Source organism: Pongo abelii, chromosome 4, assembly GCF_028885655.2.
Source record: "Pongo abelii isolate AG06213 chromosome 4, NHGRI_mPonAbe1-v2.0_pri, whole genome shotgun sequence".
Taxonomy (NCBI): domain Eukaryota; kingdom Metazoa; phylum Chordata; class Mammalia; order Primates; family Hominidae; genus Pongo; species Pongo abelii.
This window is the reverse complement of record NC_071989.2, coordinates 32,321,502-32,339,086: the sequence shown is the minus strand read 5'-3', so window position 1 is coordinate 32,339,086 and position 17,585 is coordinate 32,321,502. Positions and strand designations below refer to the sequence as shown.

Here is a 17,585-nt window from a genome sequence, read left to right as displayed (position 1 = left end):
ACACTGGTTAAGCCAGTGAGGAATGACTCCTCAGGCAGGAATCATTCATTCATCCAGCAAATATTCATTGAGTGCAATAAATCAAGTTTAAACCAACTTTATCTAAAACAAAGTTTAAACCAACTTTAAATAAAAGTCCTCACCTTTGGGAACTTAAAATTTAAAGTGGTGGCCAGGCGCGGTGGCTCACGCCTGTAATCCCAGCACTTTGTGGGGCTGAGGCAGGCTGATCACTTGAGGTCAGGAGTTCAAAAGCAGCCTGGCCAACATGGTGAAACCCCGTCTCTACTAAAAATACAAAAATTACCCGGGTGTGGTGGCGGGCACCTGTAATCACAGCTACTCGGGAGGCTGAGGCAGGAGAGTCGCTTGAATCTGGGAGGCAGAGATTGTGGTAAGCCAAGATCGTGCCACTTCACTCCAGCCTGGGCGATAACGCAACACTCTATCTCAAAAAAAAAAAAAAAAAAAAAAATCTAAAGTGGTCTTTCCAAGCCAGCCTGAACCTCAGAATCATCTGGGCTTCTTAAAGATAGGCCAGATCCAGATCCAATCCTTAGAGATTCTGATTCCCAAGACCTGAGGGTGGTGGTAGCGAGCAGATATCTGTACTTGTAATGAGTGTTTTGGGTAACTCGTATAACAGGGTCCTGGAAACTATTGATCAATTAGAACAAGAGGTGCCAATTCCTGCATGACTGAGACTGGGACCACAGGAAGAAAGTTAATTTTAACATCCTAATGTCTCCAGAGACTCCTCATTTCCCACCCATGTAGGGTTGTAAGATTCAGCAAATAAGAATGTATAGCTCCCAGTTAAAAATGAACTTCTGAAAACAACAAATAATGTTTTAATATAAGTATGCTCCAAATATTGTGGTATATCTTAATGTAGGCATGTCCCATGTAATAGTTGGGACATATTTATACTAAAATATTATCCATTGGTTATCTGAAATTCAAATTTAACTGAGTGTCTGGTATTTTATGTGGCAACCCTACTCCTACCCCATCCCAAAATGAAGCTCTCAGAGGCTGTGACCTGCCTGCCTGTCTGCCTTTGTGACATATGGAATCCCAGTCGGCACCTCTACCCTGCCTCAATAGGCCTTTCACTTCTTCCTGAATGCAGATATCACCCATGGGCCAGGGCCACCCACACTGTGCCAGCATAGAGCGAATGAGTCAGCCCTGGGATCACAGCTCATCACCCGACTCTGAGGAACTTCTCTTCCTGGCCCCCTGTTATCTCAGGCTCTGGTCTCATATGCCCAAATCTGCTCCTCACAGCCCAGCTGCCTTCCCTAAATGCCTCTATTTGCCCAAACCCTGTAAATAGTAGTCCCCTCTGGCCAACTGACCTCCTGAAATAGGCACTGACAAAATGAGACGTCTGTCTCACATTATACAACTGTGTTATAAGGACGAAAGAAGATCAGGAACAGAAAAAAAAGATTAGAAATAGAAAAATGTTTGAAGTAATCACAAGAAGTAATCCACCAGTGATTTTCAAATCATGATCCTAGGACTACGTGCAGCATTTAAACACAGCTGCTCTGATTCTATTAGTTTCATTTGCTTATGCTTCTGGGTAAGATTTTATTTGAATGAATTTAAGCAGCTAACACATTGAAGTATAGAGTTGGCGACCAGTTCTAAGAGATGCTCACAATGGCCTGTGGAGAACACTGTGCACTGTATACCCACTACTTCCTCCCTTTTTACCCCCTAACAGAAGCCTGGGTTTTTGTTTGTTTGTTGTTTTTTTTGAGATGGAGTCTGGCTCTGTCGCCCAGGCTGGAGTGCAGTGGCACAAGCTCAGCTCACTGCAACCTCCAACTCCTGGGTTCAAGCAACTCTCCTGCCTCAGACTCATGAGTAGCTGGGATTACAGACGCGTGCCACCACACCCAGCTAATTTTTGTATTTTTAGTAGAAACGGGGTTTTACCACATTGGCCAGGCTGGCCTTGAACTCCGGACCTCAAGTGATCTGCCCACCTCGGCCTCCCAAAGTGCTGGGATTACAGGTGTGAGCCACTGGGCTCAGCCTGAATCCCAGTTTTTGTGTAACGATTCAACCATCCTCCTCCACACATCAGGGGCCTCAGCTTCAAAGAAGGGCCTAATTGATCAGTGGTGTAAGTGACATCCTCCCCTTGCAGCAGGGTTTCAGGAATGAGCAGGTGACCCAACACTGGGAAATGAGACATGAGGTGACGCCTTCTGGAATCTTCTGGAGAACGTTGCCTTGCTCCTAAGACAAAGTGCTGAGATGTGATAGTCTCTCTTCTTCCTCTGGATGTTATCAGCTCTCAGTGACACGCCTGGAACTGCTGCTGCTACCCTGCTCCAGCCTAAATGAAGCTTAATCCTGGGGATCACAGAGCGAGAGGGAAAATGAGATTGGGACCCTGAGGACACTGCGGAACCACTGAATATCCTTCCTGCTGAAGCCGGTTGGGGTGGATTTTTGTAACCAGCCTCTCGAAAACATCCTGTTATATGTGTGCTTCTGTGCTTGGAGCTGCATATTAAAAGGAAACGTCTAAGACAGACATGCAAATTTAAACTTCTGAGATTCGCAGCAATAAAAATGGATCTACCTGTCTTTATTTCTATCCCAGAGGGCAGAAATGTGCTCATCCTTATTTCTCTATAGACACTGGCTTTCGCTTTTCTTTGACTTTAAATAAAAATAGCTCTACTTTAATGTTTGTTGATGAAATATCAAAAATAAACTTACTCCTCCTTCTGGCAAAACCTCCATATTTAAACAGTCTCAGAACCACAAGAAAAAGCACAAGGTGTTTGAACTGCCTTGTGAACTTTTCTTTGGAACACAGGCAAAGGCAGAGGCTGAAGCCCCCCTGGCATCCTTAAGGCGCAGAATCCCACAGCCCATGGATAGATTCCTGTGCCGGCTCCACCCCCCAACCCACTCTCACGTGCTTGACTTCCTGCCGCGTTCCCCTCCAGTGACTATTGAGCTGGTCCCCAGGCTCCAAGGGTAGAACTCCCACTCTGCAAACTTTCCACCAATGCTGCTTCTCCCATTTCATGCAGTTCCATAAACCTATAAGTGAACTCTTCAGAAGAGGGCTGGAGGCTTGACTCTGGACTACTGACTCTGGAAAAGTGAGCTTGCTTCTCAGGGCTTCTAAGAGGTACAGTAAAGCCACCAGAAACTGGCGACATCTTCAATCCTCCAGCGAAGACATAACTAAAGTAGTGAATGGCTCCAGTTCAGGAGTGCTTATTCCAGCACAGCAAGACAGAAACACAGCCAAAGTGGGCAAGAAAATATCATACGGATTAATCATGGACGCTAATAAAAACGAACACGTGAAGCTGCCAAGGAGATGAGAACAGGCATACCAAATTGAGGCCAATTCATTCCCTAAATATTTACCGAGTGCCCACTACCCCGTGCCAGGCAGTACCATAAATTGCTAAAAATACAAACTGAACAAGTTCTGTTTTTGTCTTCAAGAGATTCCCAATTTTCCTAGGGACAGCTACATAAATAACGCCAAAGGATGGCAGAATTCACTAGGTGGAATTGGGGGTAATAGGAGTCATTTACACAAGCCCAGTCCTGTGGAATCCTGAGGGTAAACATGCAGGTGGTATGTTGACACAACAGGCAGGGAGGGCTGGCGTGGAGGGTGTGCACAGTAGAGGGTGTGCGCAGTGGTGGGGCTGGGAGTTAGTGTACAGGTGTAGTTTGGGGCAGAATGCACATGGAGTTTGACTTTTGTCACATAGGTAATGGGTTTTGCTTGTTGGTGGTTTAATTTTTTTTTATGCAAGAGAGATATAACCAGATTTGTGATTTCATTTCAGAAAAGAATCTATATGAGAAAATGTTTGCCATAATATGTGAGGAGAAAGTAGGTTACAAAGTAGTTTTGATTGTTTTCATTTTTAAGAATGAAATTGATATGCAATGTCTTTGAAGGATAGTCACTAAAATGACTGTTTTCATCTCAGGAAAGGAGGTCTATGAGTGGTTTTTCACCTTTAAATATCTGGATCTTCTAAATGTTTATGAACATATATTACTTTACTGATTTAAAAACACCATGTGGCTGGGTGCGGTGGATCACACCTGTAATCCCAGTGTGTCCGGAATTGGTGGGTTCTTGGTCTCACTGACTTCAAGAATGAAGCCGCGGACCCTCGCGGTGAGTGTTAAAGTTCTTAAAGATGGTGTGTCCAGAATTTGTTCCTTCTGATGTTCAGACGTGTTCGGAGTTTCTTCCTTCTGGTGGGTTCATGGTCTCCCTGGCTTCAGGAGTGAAGTTGCAGACCTTCACGGTGAGTGTTACAGCTCTTAAGGCGGCACATCTGGAGTTGTTCGTTCCTCCCGTCCAGAGTTGTTCATTCCTCCCTGTGGGTTCCTGGTCTCGCTGGCCTCAGGAGTGAAGCTGCAGACCTTCCTGGTGAGTGTTACAGTTCATAAAGGCAGTGCAGACCCAAAGAGTGAGCAGCAGCAAGATTTATTACAAAGAGCGAAAGAACAAAGCTTCCACAGTGTTGAAGGGGACCCGAGCCTGTTGCCACTGTTGGCTCGGACAGCCTGCTTTTATTCCCTTACCTGGCCCCACTCACATCCTGCTGAATGGTCCATTTTACAGAGAGCTGGTTGGTCCATTTTACAGAGAGCTGATTGGTCCATTTTGACAGGGTGCTCATTGGTGTGTTTACAATCCCTGAGCTAGACACAGAGTGCTGATTGGTGTACTTACAATCCTCTAGCTAGACGTAAAAGTTCTCCAAGTCCCCACTAGATTAGCTGGACACAGAGCACTGATTGGTGCATTTACAAACCTTTAGCTAGACACAGAATGCTGATTGGTGCGTTTACAATCCCTGAGCTAGACACAGAGTGCTCACTGGTGCATTTATAATCCTACAGCTAGACATAAAAGTTCTCCAAGTCCTCACCAGATTAGCTAGACACAGAGCACTGATTGGTGCGTTTATAAACCTTTAGCTAGACACAGAGTGTTGAGTAGTGCATTTACAATCTTTTAGCTAGACACAAAAGTTCTCCAAGTCCCCACCAGATTAGCTAGATACAGAGTGCTGATTGGTACATCCACAAACCCCAAGCTAGACACAGAGTGCTGATTGGTGCATTTACAATCCTTTAGCTAGACATAAAAGTTCTCCAAGTCCCCACCAGATTAGCTAGGTACAGAGTGCTGATTGGTGCGTTTACAAATCTTGAGCTAGACACAGAGCACTGATTGGTGCATTTACAATCCTTTAGCTAGACACAAAAGTTCTCCACCAGATTAGCTAGATACAGAGTGCTGATTGGTGCATCCACAAACCCCGAGCTAGACACAGAGTGCTGATTGGTGCATATACAATCCTCTGGCTAGACATAAAAGTTCTCCAAGTCCCCACCTGACTCAGGAGCCCAGCTGGCTTCACCTAGTGGATCCTGCGTGGGGGCCACATGGGCGGAGCTGCCCACCAGTCTCATGCCACACACCCGCACCCCTCAGCCCTTGGGTGGTCGATGGGACCGGGCGCCTGTCAGGGAGGCTCGGGCCGCATGGGAGCCCACGGGGTGGGGTGGGGTGGGGTGGGGTGGGGTAGAGTGGGGGAGGGGGAGGGGGGCTCGGGCATGGCGGGCTGCAGGTCCCGAGCCCTGCCCCGCAGGGAGGCGGCTGAGGCCTGGCAAGAATTCAAGCACAGTGCGGGTGGGCCGGCAGTGCTGGGGGACCTGGTGCCCCCTCTGCAGCTGCTGGTCTGGGTGCTAAGCCCCTCACTGCCCGGGGCCAGTGGCACCTGCCAGCCACTCCGAGTGCGGGCCCGCCAAGCCCGTGCCCATCCGGAACTCGCGCTGGCCGGCGAGCGCCGAGCACAGCCCCGGTTCCCGGCCGCACCTCTCCCTCCACACCTCCCAGCAAGCAGAGGGAGCCGGCTCCAGCCTCGGCCAGCCCAGAGAGTGGCTCCCACAGTGCAGCGGCGGGCTGAAGGGTTCCTAAGTGTGGCCAGAGCGGACGCCGAGTCCGAGGACGTGCTGAGAGTGAGCGAAGGCCGCCAGCACGTTGTTACCTCTCACTAGCACTTTGGGAGGCCAAGGCAGGCAGATCACCTGAGACCAGGGGTTCAAGACCAGCCTGGCCAACATGGTGAAACCCTATCTCTACCAAGAATACAAAAAAAAAAAATTAACCAGGCAGGGTAGGGTGGCATGCACCTGCAGTCCCAGCTACTCGGGAAGCTGAGGCAGAAGAATAGCTTGAACCTAGGAGGTGGAGGTTACAGTGAGCCAAGACTGCACTACTGCACTCCAGCCGGGGCGACAGAGCAAGACTCTGTCTCAAAATAAATAAATAAATAAATAAATAAAATAAAAAATAAGGCCAGGCGCGGTGGTTCATGCCTGTAATCTCAGCACTTTGGGAGGACGAAGCAGGCAGATCATGAGGTCAGGAGTTCGAGACCAGCCTGGCCAACATAAGTAGCCTGTCTCTACCATAAATAAATAAATAAATAAATAAATAAATAAATAAATAAAATAAATACGCAATGTATGGGGAGTAGGGTAGGGACCCGAAAGAATGTCTGTGCACTGAGTGAGACCACAGGGCAGGGAGGCAGTTGGAGGACTGTTCCTCATAGCTCAGATGGGATCCAGTGACTGCTTGGATAGGGGAGTGGCAATGGGATGGTGGGGGAAGGGGCTGGCATTTTAGACAATTTCAGAGGCACAGTTAACTAGTCTTGGTGACCACTTGGAATGAGGTTAGTGGGGAAGGGGATAGAGAAGAGGAGGAGTCCAAGATGACCTAGGGAACTGGAGAGACCGAGGGGCTCCCCCAATAAAGTCCCCTTATTCACACAGGCCTTGTCCTTTGCCTCTTACGCTCCAGGAATCTGAGCTTGGCACTCTTGTCAGGGCTCCAAACCAGACTTCTTGCCTTTCTGTTCCATTGGCTAGCTTCAGACCTAGTGGGAATGGCCAAGGCTTTCCTTCTTACTGTGACAGTGGACTGCCCCTCCCCCATGTCCACCTCACGCATGCTGGCCACACTCATGAAGCCTTAGTCCAAAACTCCCCATCTAAATCCACAGGGCCCGGGAGAGCCAGGTTTGTTACCGGAAGCTCACAAAGCTCAGCCTCCTTTAAAGCAATTAAAAGCCCAGTGTGGGAGACCTTTGGCACCAAGTTTTTCCACCTACTAGGCTCTCGGCACAGATCTAACAGTCCACCAGTGTTGGAAGGCCAACGCGTTACCCTGGAGCCAAGTGGGAGATGACTATACACACACACACGCACACACACCCGCTCTGTGAGTGCAGCTCTCCACTCTCTCTTCGCCTTCCAATTTCCCAAAGCTCCCATTCAACAAGGAAAACATGGATCTGATTATGAGGTTTGACTTGGGCCAAACAGTTGCAGCCCTACTCTCATCAGGCAGACTGGAGTAGGGGCCAATTTCCATCAGAAAGGCCAAGGGAAATGAGTGACAAGTATAGAACTGAGCTGGCTGGGCCAAGGAGAAGGAGCTGCAAAGGAGAAAATTGTCTCTATTACGTCAAATCCGTCCTCAGATAATGAACTGCCAAGCCGCCACATGCTTTTGCAGCATCACATTAATCTTTCTTTCTTTTTTTTTTTTTTTCAATTACATCTCTATTCCAGCCACCTAATAAAAAAGTGTGGATCCACTCCCTACTCCGACAAGGATCTATGGAACATGAGAAACAGGCAAATTCTAACTAGAGGACAGTATTTACAATCGGCTCCAGATTCCCAAAGGAAAACAATTTTGACTCAAGTAAGTAATTTGAGAAAGACAACTTTCGAAAAGTTTAGGCATGAAGACGTTTGTACTATAGCGTGAGGAAGAAAGGCTAATTAGAAAACAAAATGTAGTTGGCAGCCTGCTGGAGTTGGCTCTCGATGTTTCCCAAGAGCTGATTGTTAAAATTTCAGGAAGTTTGCAAGCTGGTTGACATCATGTTGATACTTTGAAACCAGCCATGGTAGGAGTGTTTACACCACAGAAATTGGCAAATGCTACAAATCAGGATGGCCCCGCCCTGCCAGCCATTTGTTAAACATTTAACAGCACACTAAGGAGTATGATCCCTTTCCATTTTTAAAGTTCTATTTATATACACATTGGTGTATGTGTAAAAAGTCAGGAAGTAAAATAGCTAAAACATTAAAACACTAACTGTTTTCATTCTGGGTGGTGAGACTAACAAGCAGTTTTTTGGTTTTTGTTTTTTTTTTTGAGACGGAGTTTTGCTCTTGTTTCCCAGGCTGGAGTGCAAAGGTGGTGTGATCTTGGCTCACTGCAACCTCTGCCTCCCAGGTTCAAGCGATTCTCCTACCTCAGCCTCCCAAATAGCTGGGATTACAGGCGTGCACCACCACACCTGGCTAATTTTTTTTCTATTTTTAGTCGAGATGGGGTTTCACGATGTTGGTCAGGCTGGTCTCGAACTCCTGACCTCACGTGATCTGCCTGCGTCAGTCTCCCAGAGTGCTGTGATTACAGGTATGAGCCACCACACCCAGCCACTAACAAGTAGTTTTTATCTTCTTTGACTTGTTTTCTTTTTTCTACGTGAACCTGTATTCTCTGTACAATGATCAACTTTTTGGCAAAGGGGGCGGTTTCTTTCCCTTCTGAGCTCTGATTCACACCTTTCCTCGTCTTTCTTTTATCTACTCCTGCCCTGGCCTCCCAGGTTTTTACCCTCTGTGTAGGGTGGTGCTCAAATCTGAACTACCCACCTACCCCCAGGTGAAGTGGAACTCCAGGAAATAAGAACGGATGAGCAGATGCCAGGCTCCAGGAAGACACAGCCCCGGCTCAGCCCACACCAGGCTTAGGGCTGGGGTGAGCTGGCTTCTGGACCTCTGCTCTGGGCATAAAGCTGTTATTGGTGATTTAACAAAGGAGGGATGAACAGCTGGGGAGAACAGGAGTCACTGCCCAGGTCACCATGGGACTCTGTGGCTGGAACACCATTCCTCTAGGTGTCGACATCGGCTTTCACCAGCTGCATGCTAGCTATTCCTGATGTCTGTAGAGCGGGTAGATCACTCTCAACACTCTTCCATCTATGATCTCATCGTATCCTTGCCATGATTGGGTGCTCTCCCAATTTAACAAATATGTAAACACAGGCCCAGAGAGCCCAAGTGACTTGTCTAAAGTCACACAGCCAGGAGCTGAGCTGGGACAATAATCCAGGTATTAATACTGAATTTCAGGGGTTTTTTTCCACTAGACTATCTCCCTCTCTCTGTCTCTCTCTTTTTCTAGGTAGATAAATCAATATATCTATATAAATATTTTCTGAGACAGAGTCTTGCTCTGTCACCTAAGCTGCAGTGCTGTGGCATGGCCTTGGTTCACTGCAACCTTTGCCTCCTGGGTTCAAGCGATTCTCCTGCCTCAGCCTCCAAGTAGCTGGGACTACAGACATGCGCCACCATGCTTCACTAATTTTTATTTTTTTTAATTTTTAGTAGAGACAGGGTTTTGCCATGTTGGCCAGGCTGGTCTCGGGCTCCTGACCTCAAGCGTTCCACTGGTCTCAGCCTCCCAAAGGGCTGGGATTACAGGCATGAGCCACCGCGTCTGCCTTTCACTAGACTATATTGAATACATCATAAGACCCCAAATTTCTTGCTGAATAGTTAGAATGAAACTTGAGCTCCTATTGTCTCATGATTAAATAAGTCTAGGAGCTTTTTTGAGTAAAGGAAAGGGGCTACTAGCCCCAAGTTGACTTGGTTTTGGAACCAGTTTATGGTCTCTGCAGGAAAGTAAGTAAAATTCCATCTTGTTTTTTCCTACTTCCTACGTGCTCCCTGTACCAACGACTTTTGACTGTCAGGTGAATGTTGGTGTTACAGACATGTTGCTTCTCAATGGCTTTCACTTCCTAATCCCATAGACTGTGACTCTCACGAACTACATGTTGCCTCCAAAGTCCTCTGTCTCACATGAACATGAGAAAGCCGGGACAGGAGGGGCTTACTGATACTCCATGGAACCTTCTCAAGCAGACAGTGAATAACACGTGTGTCCATACAATAGTCCAGCTTCAATCAATGGTCTCCTTGCTCCAGTTACTCAGTTGGCCTGCAGAAACTTTCGGTTGGTCTGTGATTGATGGAGAGGCCTGATTCTGTGCAGATGTAATTCTTCTAAAAACAGGAGGTGCCCTCCAGGCACAAATGTCTAGGAAACCATGAAAAAAAAAGGCAGCACTGATTCCAAAGTCTTGTTGACCAAACTTTTAAGACAGAAATTTAAAATTTATCCAATCTACTATATTCTAATGTTGCGCCTGGAAGATCAAAGAACCACCCAGATCCGTAAGACAGGGGCCAAGTGGTTGGAGCTGAGGTGCCAGTTAGAAACAAATGCTTGTTCCTTGGTGCCAAAAAGAAGAACTAGCGCTCAAAGAATTTTCTCAGGAAGGCAATTTTACTTCCATAGAAGGGTGCAACTCGTGGATGGGGCAATGGTGAGAGCACACCTGAACAATGGAGGGGAAGGGGTTCTTATTCCTGATGCAGGTAGCCCCTACTGCTGTGTTGTTCTCCTATTGGCTAGGGTTGGACCACACAGTCTAAGCTAATTCCGATTGGCTATTTTAAAGAGAGCAGGTGTCTGACCCAGAGTGGCGGGGTGAGCAGTTGCGCAGGAAAGATGGTTATAGAACAGGTAACTAAAGGTGACTTAGGTCAGAGCAGGTGACCAGGATGAGTTAGGACGGAGCTGGTGACCCGGGGAACAGATGTGAACTACTGATTAAAACTGGTGGAAAAGGTTGTTTACTGAAACTACAAGGAAGTTAAACTTTAAAATGGAGGACAAAGAACTGAACATTCTGACATATTGATTCTTTGAAGAGAAATTTAGAACTCACTATATCCATCATGCCCAATCCTGCTCCTCTCCCCACCCCCACACCAACCAGATGGGGCATCTCCACCTTCATTGATTTACATATTGGGATTCCGTATCAAAAATCTTAAATTAAGAAGGGGTTCCAGTGCCTAAAAAGTAGTATATTTGAAAATCTCTCATCTAATCTAATTATCTCATTTAATAGGTTAAAAAAATTGAGGCCTAAGAAGGGAAAAGTCACCCAGGCAGTGAGTGAAGGAGCCAGGCCTGCCCACTAACTACATCCAATCCCTCTTGCGTCAACTGTCCTTTAATAACCACACCCAATCACTCTTGCATCAACCGTCCTTTAACTTGCCAGGCAGTTAACCTTGGCCTCATGCAATCTTCTGTGCTTCTGGTCTATCACACTGTTCTTGTTCTTGCTGATGAGTAAGTGATTGTTTTCAATTGGGGTCTGGGCTTCAGTACCTACACTGGCCTCCTTTTTGACTTACACCTCCTGTTCCTGGACCCTGGCCAATCCAACAGCAGACCTGCCAGACCTCATCTTAACTCCATATCCTCTGTCTCCCCCAACCACACAAATCTACACAATGCACACACAATGCAAATCTACATAGATCTTGGTGGCCCTGAAAACTTCGAAAACACTCCCATCAGCCCAGGATGTAATAGACTTTAATAAACCCAGTGCCCCATGCATAGTAGGCACTGATTCAGTGTTACTAGTGGTGCTGATGATAAGCTTAGGGATGACAGGTAGCTATGCACAAGATAAATACCAAAATATACTGCAACATCCACACAGACTGAGATCTCCCCTAGCTCTGAATAGTTACATGAATATTAAAATAGTCACAGACAGTCCCTGTATCACTCTTGATTTCTTGTTTTGTCAAATGGAAAGTAGCAGAACTATATCTGTTGTCACAGAGGTTCCCAATTTATAAACAGCAAATACATTAGACTCAAAGCTCATCCTGGGGCAGTTTCATTAAATCACGCTTATTTGCACATCCAGAGGATCTTCCCTTCTTAAATTGCATCATGGTAGTGTTTCCATAAACAGCAAGCTTCCCTAATGATTCAACCATACATGCTTCTTTAGCAAAAAAAGTACACACATTTTCAAGACTACAACTCCTGCAAAATCTGAGGGGCACTTAAATGAAAAATAGAAGGGAAAAAAAAGTGAAAAGACAGAAGATAAGACCTAGAGCTGAGGCCATTCATGGCATCTTGATTTTTTTTTTTTTTTCTAAATTTGAGGCTCTAAGAGAGCTGGAGCCACAGCAGAGAAACTGCCCTGGTTTGGTGCTTTGCACATAAAGCATCCCTCTGAACCCCAGTGCGTAGAGCTCTCCCAGCTGCTAGCTTCCATTTACATCAGGCTATTCTGGGGTGGCCATAGCTTGCTAGTAGCATCTCCTTCCAGGAATCTGGCCTGGACCAAGAAATCTCACAACCCTAAAGACCAATGGAATTAGAACATACTCTGGGTCCCTGGAGTATTGTAGTCCTGTTAATAATTCCTGACCCCACTGACAGCCAATGGCAGCCAATGAACTGGAAACTGGGGGTGACTCAGGGTTACCTGGGATGGCAGCTACTCAGGATGAATTCTGCAACCCCAGACAAGCCCTCCAAATACTCTCTTCCAATCAAAAGCCTGCCATTCAGCTGCAAATGAATTCTCTCTGAAGCACATATGGGGAATCCTATTCAACTGGTTCCGTCAGTTCCCGTTGTCTGGCAGTATCTCTGAGCCCAGCTCTGGGAGATTTTCTTTAAACCTGTAGGAGACCTGAGTGTGTGAGGATGGTGTCAGATCTCAAGCCTCTGACACCATCGGTTTGGCTTAAGAAGCTGTGGTAGAACTAAATTATCTGACATTTTCTTCTTCATCCTCTTTTATTTTTCCTCCACAAACAGAACAAGCTCCAAATGTGACCTACTTTCCCTTTCTTTGTGATTATGCAGAACTCACAAAGCTTTATCTTCAGCCTGACTAATATTTCCAGTGACATGCTTTTCATCTTTCGGAAAAGAAGAGTCTGCCTCAGGCTGCCAGAGAATTTAAGTCTTGGTGAGATGACCGACGAGGACAGATGAGTTACAAAGACTTCACTTGGGGACTCATAAGACACTTTGACCTAGCACAAGAAAAAAACAAAACAAAACAATAACAAAATCCAGATTCTGCCTCTTGAAAGTAATTAGCATTTAGTCTGAAAGTTTTCATCAACAAGAATACCATCAAGATGGTGTTGATGAGCTGAGTGACTCTGAAGTTCCTCACCACAACCCAAGTCCTGTAACTCTAGACTCTGTGGCCTCGGCCTGGGAATCCTGCCACCCTCCAAAACCCACTCAGGCACTTCCAAATTCTGCATTTTGCATTAAAAATTAATTGACTTCTTCCACCTCTTCAGTGACTCAGAACACAACAGCGTTTCAAAGTATCAGGAGAAACAATTTAAAAATAAAAGCCAAGCACCCAGCTTAGGAGGAAACCTGGCTCTTTTAGTCAAAATTCAGCTGGTCTTGACTTTCCTCCACTATTTTTACCTTGGAGGCTGTGCATTTTTTAAACGTCTGATCTGCTGTCCTTTTCCCGACATTGAAATTCCAAATTACAATTCGTAATCGGGAAACATTTGCTTGGTGACTTTAGAAATGTCCCTGCTGGCCAGAAATTCTGGCACTAGGATTTTGAGCCAAAGCTTCTCTTTTATCCTCAGTGAGGTGAAACAGGTCCTGCTAAATGTTTACCAGACAAATTGTTCAAAACAGAAACAGAGTTGCAGCCCTGGGATCCAACTGCATTTGCTTCGATCCAGGTTTGTTCAGCTTCATGCCACCTTCGGGCTGTCTGGTCAGTACGGACTTACACACAAGCCACACGGCTTGAAGGGTCTGGAAAAATCACTGTGTCCCAATGGGGCTCTCCGGCTGCATCTGCCCTCAGCAATGCAGGGATGTGGATCTCCAGCGCCCTGAGCATCATCTCCCCTGCAAACCGAATTCCATCCCCACTGCTGTTAGGTAGTTCAGTTCATTCACTCATTCATTCTGGAAGAATTTACTGACACCTGGGGGCAGCACAGGCAACATGAAGGTGATGGAAACAGACATTGTCCCCACCTTTAGGGAATTTGTGAGGGTGATGAGAAAGACAAGGATTCCCAGTATTACCATAGAGAAGCTGGAGTGCTGTTGGTTCTCAGCCTCTGCCTCTCCCTCTTCCTACATGTGATCCCGTTACCCCTCCACCGCTGTCCCTGCTCCAGTGCCACTAGAAATCTCTGGTGCAATCATGACATGAGGCAGGGATGATTGAAGAGCTGCTCAGTGTCATACCCTTCAACTAGGCATCAGTTCAGCCTCATCACTGCTTAAGTCCTGATCTTGTGTCTCAGTTTTTTTGTTTTTGTTTTTGTTTTTTTTTTGAGGCAGAGTCTTGCTCTGTTGCCAAGGCTGGAGTGCAGTGGCACAATCTCGGCTCACTGCAACCTCCGCCTCCTGGGTTCAAGCGAATTCTCTTGCTTCACCCTCCCAAGTAGCTGGGACTACAGGCACGTGCCACCATGCCCAGCTAATTTTTTGTATTTTTAGTAGAGACGGGGTTTCTACTACTAGGCTGGAGTGCAATACCCTGATCACTGCTCACTGCAGCCTCAGCTTCCTGGGCTCAGGTAATTCTTCCACCCCAGCCCCCTGAGTAGCTGGGACTACAGGCGTGCACCACCATGCCCAGCTAATTTTTGTATTTTTTTTATAGAGATAGGGTTTTGCCACGTTGCCCAGGCTGGTCTTGAACTCTTGGGTTCAAGTGATCCACCTGCCTCAGTCTCCCAAAGTGCTAGGATTACAGGCATGAGCCACCACGCCTGGTCTCACAATCTTAATTTACCATTTTTAAATCTAAGCAACAGCTCACGACTAGCCACATATTCAAAGATTCGTCTACCTCGGTCTTCTTTCTTACCCATTGACTCTTGGGGCCCTGCAAAGGTCCCGTCCAGCTAGGGAAGTGGTGACCACTTTTCATGGGGCCCCAGGACACACAGCATGCTGTCAGCAAACCGAACAACACAGAACTAAATCACAATGATGTCTTCCGGCCTCAGGGATGCGCCTCTGCTAGTTTGGAGATGGCTTGGGGACAACTAATTGCTTTTCAGCTCAGGCTACACAGCTTTCTCACTTCCATTATTCCCCAGAGCCATATTTTCCCGAGCTGCATTTTTCAGAGAATAGAGTCGGAGGAAGACAGAGAGAGATAACAGCGGCGGGCAGGAAATTGATTTTTATCTTCATTAGTAGTTAGATTACCATCTTCAAAATCCTTCACTTCAAACAATAAGCAGTCCTTTCCCAGTGGTAGCTTTTGGGCTTCAAGTTGAAGGTTGAGGCTGCAAACTAGAGGGAAGTGTGGCCACCGATGTTCTGGGAGGGAGGAAGAGCATCCTCCAGCGAGGAGTACATGTAGTTTCCTCTCCAGAGCTCTGATAATCTGGTTACCATTAGCAGTGGTGTTGAAGGAATGTCAGTGGTCCTCTGATGTGGCAGTGGATGAGGTCTGGGTTATAAGTAGAGAGGGGGCTCCAGGAGAGAGTGCCATCATCAATGGGCCTGAGAACCCCAATTCAGTCTCTGTCCTCTTCCTTTGGGTAATTGTTTTTTTTTCTTGAGATGCAGTCTTGCTCTGTGGCCCAGGCTGGAGTGCAGTAGCGCGATCTCGGCTCACTGCAAACTCCACCTCCCGGGTTCAAGCAATTCTCGTGCCTCAGCCTCCCGAGTAGCTGGGATTACAAGCATGCACCACCACGCCCAGATAGTTTTTGTATTTTTAGTAGATACAGGGTTTTTCCGTGTTGGCCAGGCTGGTCTCGAACCCCTGAACTCAAATGATCCACCTACCTAGGCCTCCCAAAGTGCTGGGGTAACAGGTGTGAACCACTGTGCCTGGCCCCTTTGGGCAATTCTGAAGCAATGGTAACAACCTTGCCAAGGCGATTCAGGAAAACTGGGCATCGGGGCATTTGCCAAAGGAACACATGATGAAAAACGGGAAGAGGAGGAAGACCCAGAACACGAGTCTGAGACAGCACGAAGTGGACATTGGAAAATACTGACATGGGAAAACTTTTTTTTTCAGGGAGGAGAGAATTTCTAGAAGAGGAAACAAAAGTCCTTTCTGCCATCGGATTTCCTGAATGCTCCTAAAGAAGTTGAAGAAAGTTTTGTTTGTTGTTCAAATCTTTCATGTGTACAGGAGGGCAGGAGGGGCTTTGACTTGAGGTTGCCCTCCTTCTTAGAGGCAAATATTCCAGAAGTTCCAGGAGAGTTTTTGGACATCTGATCTAGAGGCAAATCCTCTAAGGGTTTATTTTCTATCCCTGAGACCTGAAGGTTTGAGAGGAAAAGTGAAGATGAAGGGGGGTGAGAGACGAAAACAGGAAATTAGCACTCTGAATCCTTCTAGAAAAACTATCATCTGGAGCTTCCAAATTGTTTTCACATCTGAAGGAAGGAAAATTCCATCTCCTTTACTTTGAGGGGTCAGAATCATGCTTCACTTTATCATGAGAAATGATGGGCTGATGCCGTGAAGGGAATGAGTGTGGATGGAAGTGTGTAAAAGCTTCAGGTTCCCTGAGTCCACGAGTTCCTCCTGAGCAGGAGTGGGTGGACATCCATGATGGGCAGCAGATGCCCTCTCCTGCAGTTCTGCAGCTTGTTTTCCAGAAGAATTCCACGGCCAGACCATCCCACTTGTATATAATAAATAACCTTCTGGGCTTAGCTATTTTGGTGCCTTCAGTCAAGTCAGAGCCCGAGCTCTCTACTCTCAGAGATTAAAGGTCTACACTATGACTTTTTTTTTTTTTTTTTTAATCAGAGGGCTGCCTCCTCTCCTTTACTTTCAAATTCTTTGTATTTTCAGATCCTTTGAAGACTGCTTGCAGCTGGCCATTTCCAGCTTGATGTCAGATGACCAGCTTTGATGAGGCTGGTGAAGCGCTCACCTGAGGTATAGGAGCCTCTGGTTTCTGGATTTTTCACAAAGAGAACTGGTCTGCATGGTGCTGAGTCACCGTCTCCATGCCAGGAAGGAGGGTCTGGGGCTACCTCTTCTGCTTTCTTGATGACGTCACAACCTCTCAGTCTCTTCTTCTCAAATGTTCCATGTTCTCAACTTCAAATTATATGTAAGAACACATACGCATCATTCAAATTCCGGTGATGAATTTGCCAAAGTGGTTCCTTCCTTCCATTGTGGCTGGTAAACATCATTCTGTCCTTGTGGTAGGTGGTTATTTTGTTGAGGTTCATGAGTTTCTTTATTTCTTTTTGGTCTGCTCTAAACAAGAAACTGCACACACACAAGGACAGAGGCTCATGGCTGAGGTAGACAGTGTGCCCCATGCTGGGGACTGGCTAGGGGAAAGGGTTTTCTTAGGATGCTGTCATCCTGACCGCCTGATACCAGAGGCCCTGGGGACTGTGGCCCTGGCAGGGAGGTGCTCTGTGGGCAGGAGCTGGGGGCCTGCTGATGCTGGCAAGGTTCACTGATGCTAAGAGCTCCTGAGGGCTAGACTCAGAGCCCTGCAGCTTCCAAAAACACAGATAATGACATCTCAGTCACTGCCCTCACAAACCAGTAACTCTT

The 17,585-nt window shown here is 46.7% G+C and overlaps 1 protein-coding gene and 1 long non-coding RNA gene across 5 annotated transcripts in view; one reads left to right on the top strand and one right to left on the bottom strand.

Annotated features, from left to right (window-relative positions):
* PDZD2 (PDZ domain containing 2) overlaps positions 1-17,585 on the bottom strand; it is a 468,191-nt gene that overhangs the window by 326,199 nt on the left and 124,407 nt on the right. The window contains exon 1 of one of the 2 annotated variants that reach the window (XM_054555451.2): positions 8,777-9,076. The exons of the other annotated variant lie outside the window; for it this stretch is intronic. The gene's annotated coding sequence lies outside the window, so the exon portion shown is untranslated. Of the gene's footprint in view, positions 1-8,776; positions 9,077-17,585 lie in introns of those variants that run through there. 2 annotated transcript variants of the gene reach the window in all.
* On the top strand, positions 8,967-17,231 carry LOC129059367 (uncharacterized). 3 transcript variants are annotated; one of them, XR_008525202.1, is made up of 3 exons: positions 8,967-9,235; positions 12,842-13,749; positions 16,860-17,231. It is a non-coding gene; the product is annotated as an uncharacterized LOC129059367 (long non-coding RNA). The 3 variants fall into 3 exon arrangements; XR_008525200.1 differs by having other exon boundaries at positions 16,071-17,215; XR_008525201.1 differs by lacking the exon at positions 16,860-17,231 and adding an exon at positions 16,071-16,778 and having other exon boundaries at positions 12,842-14,027.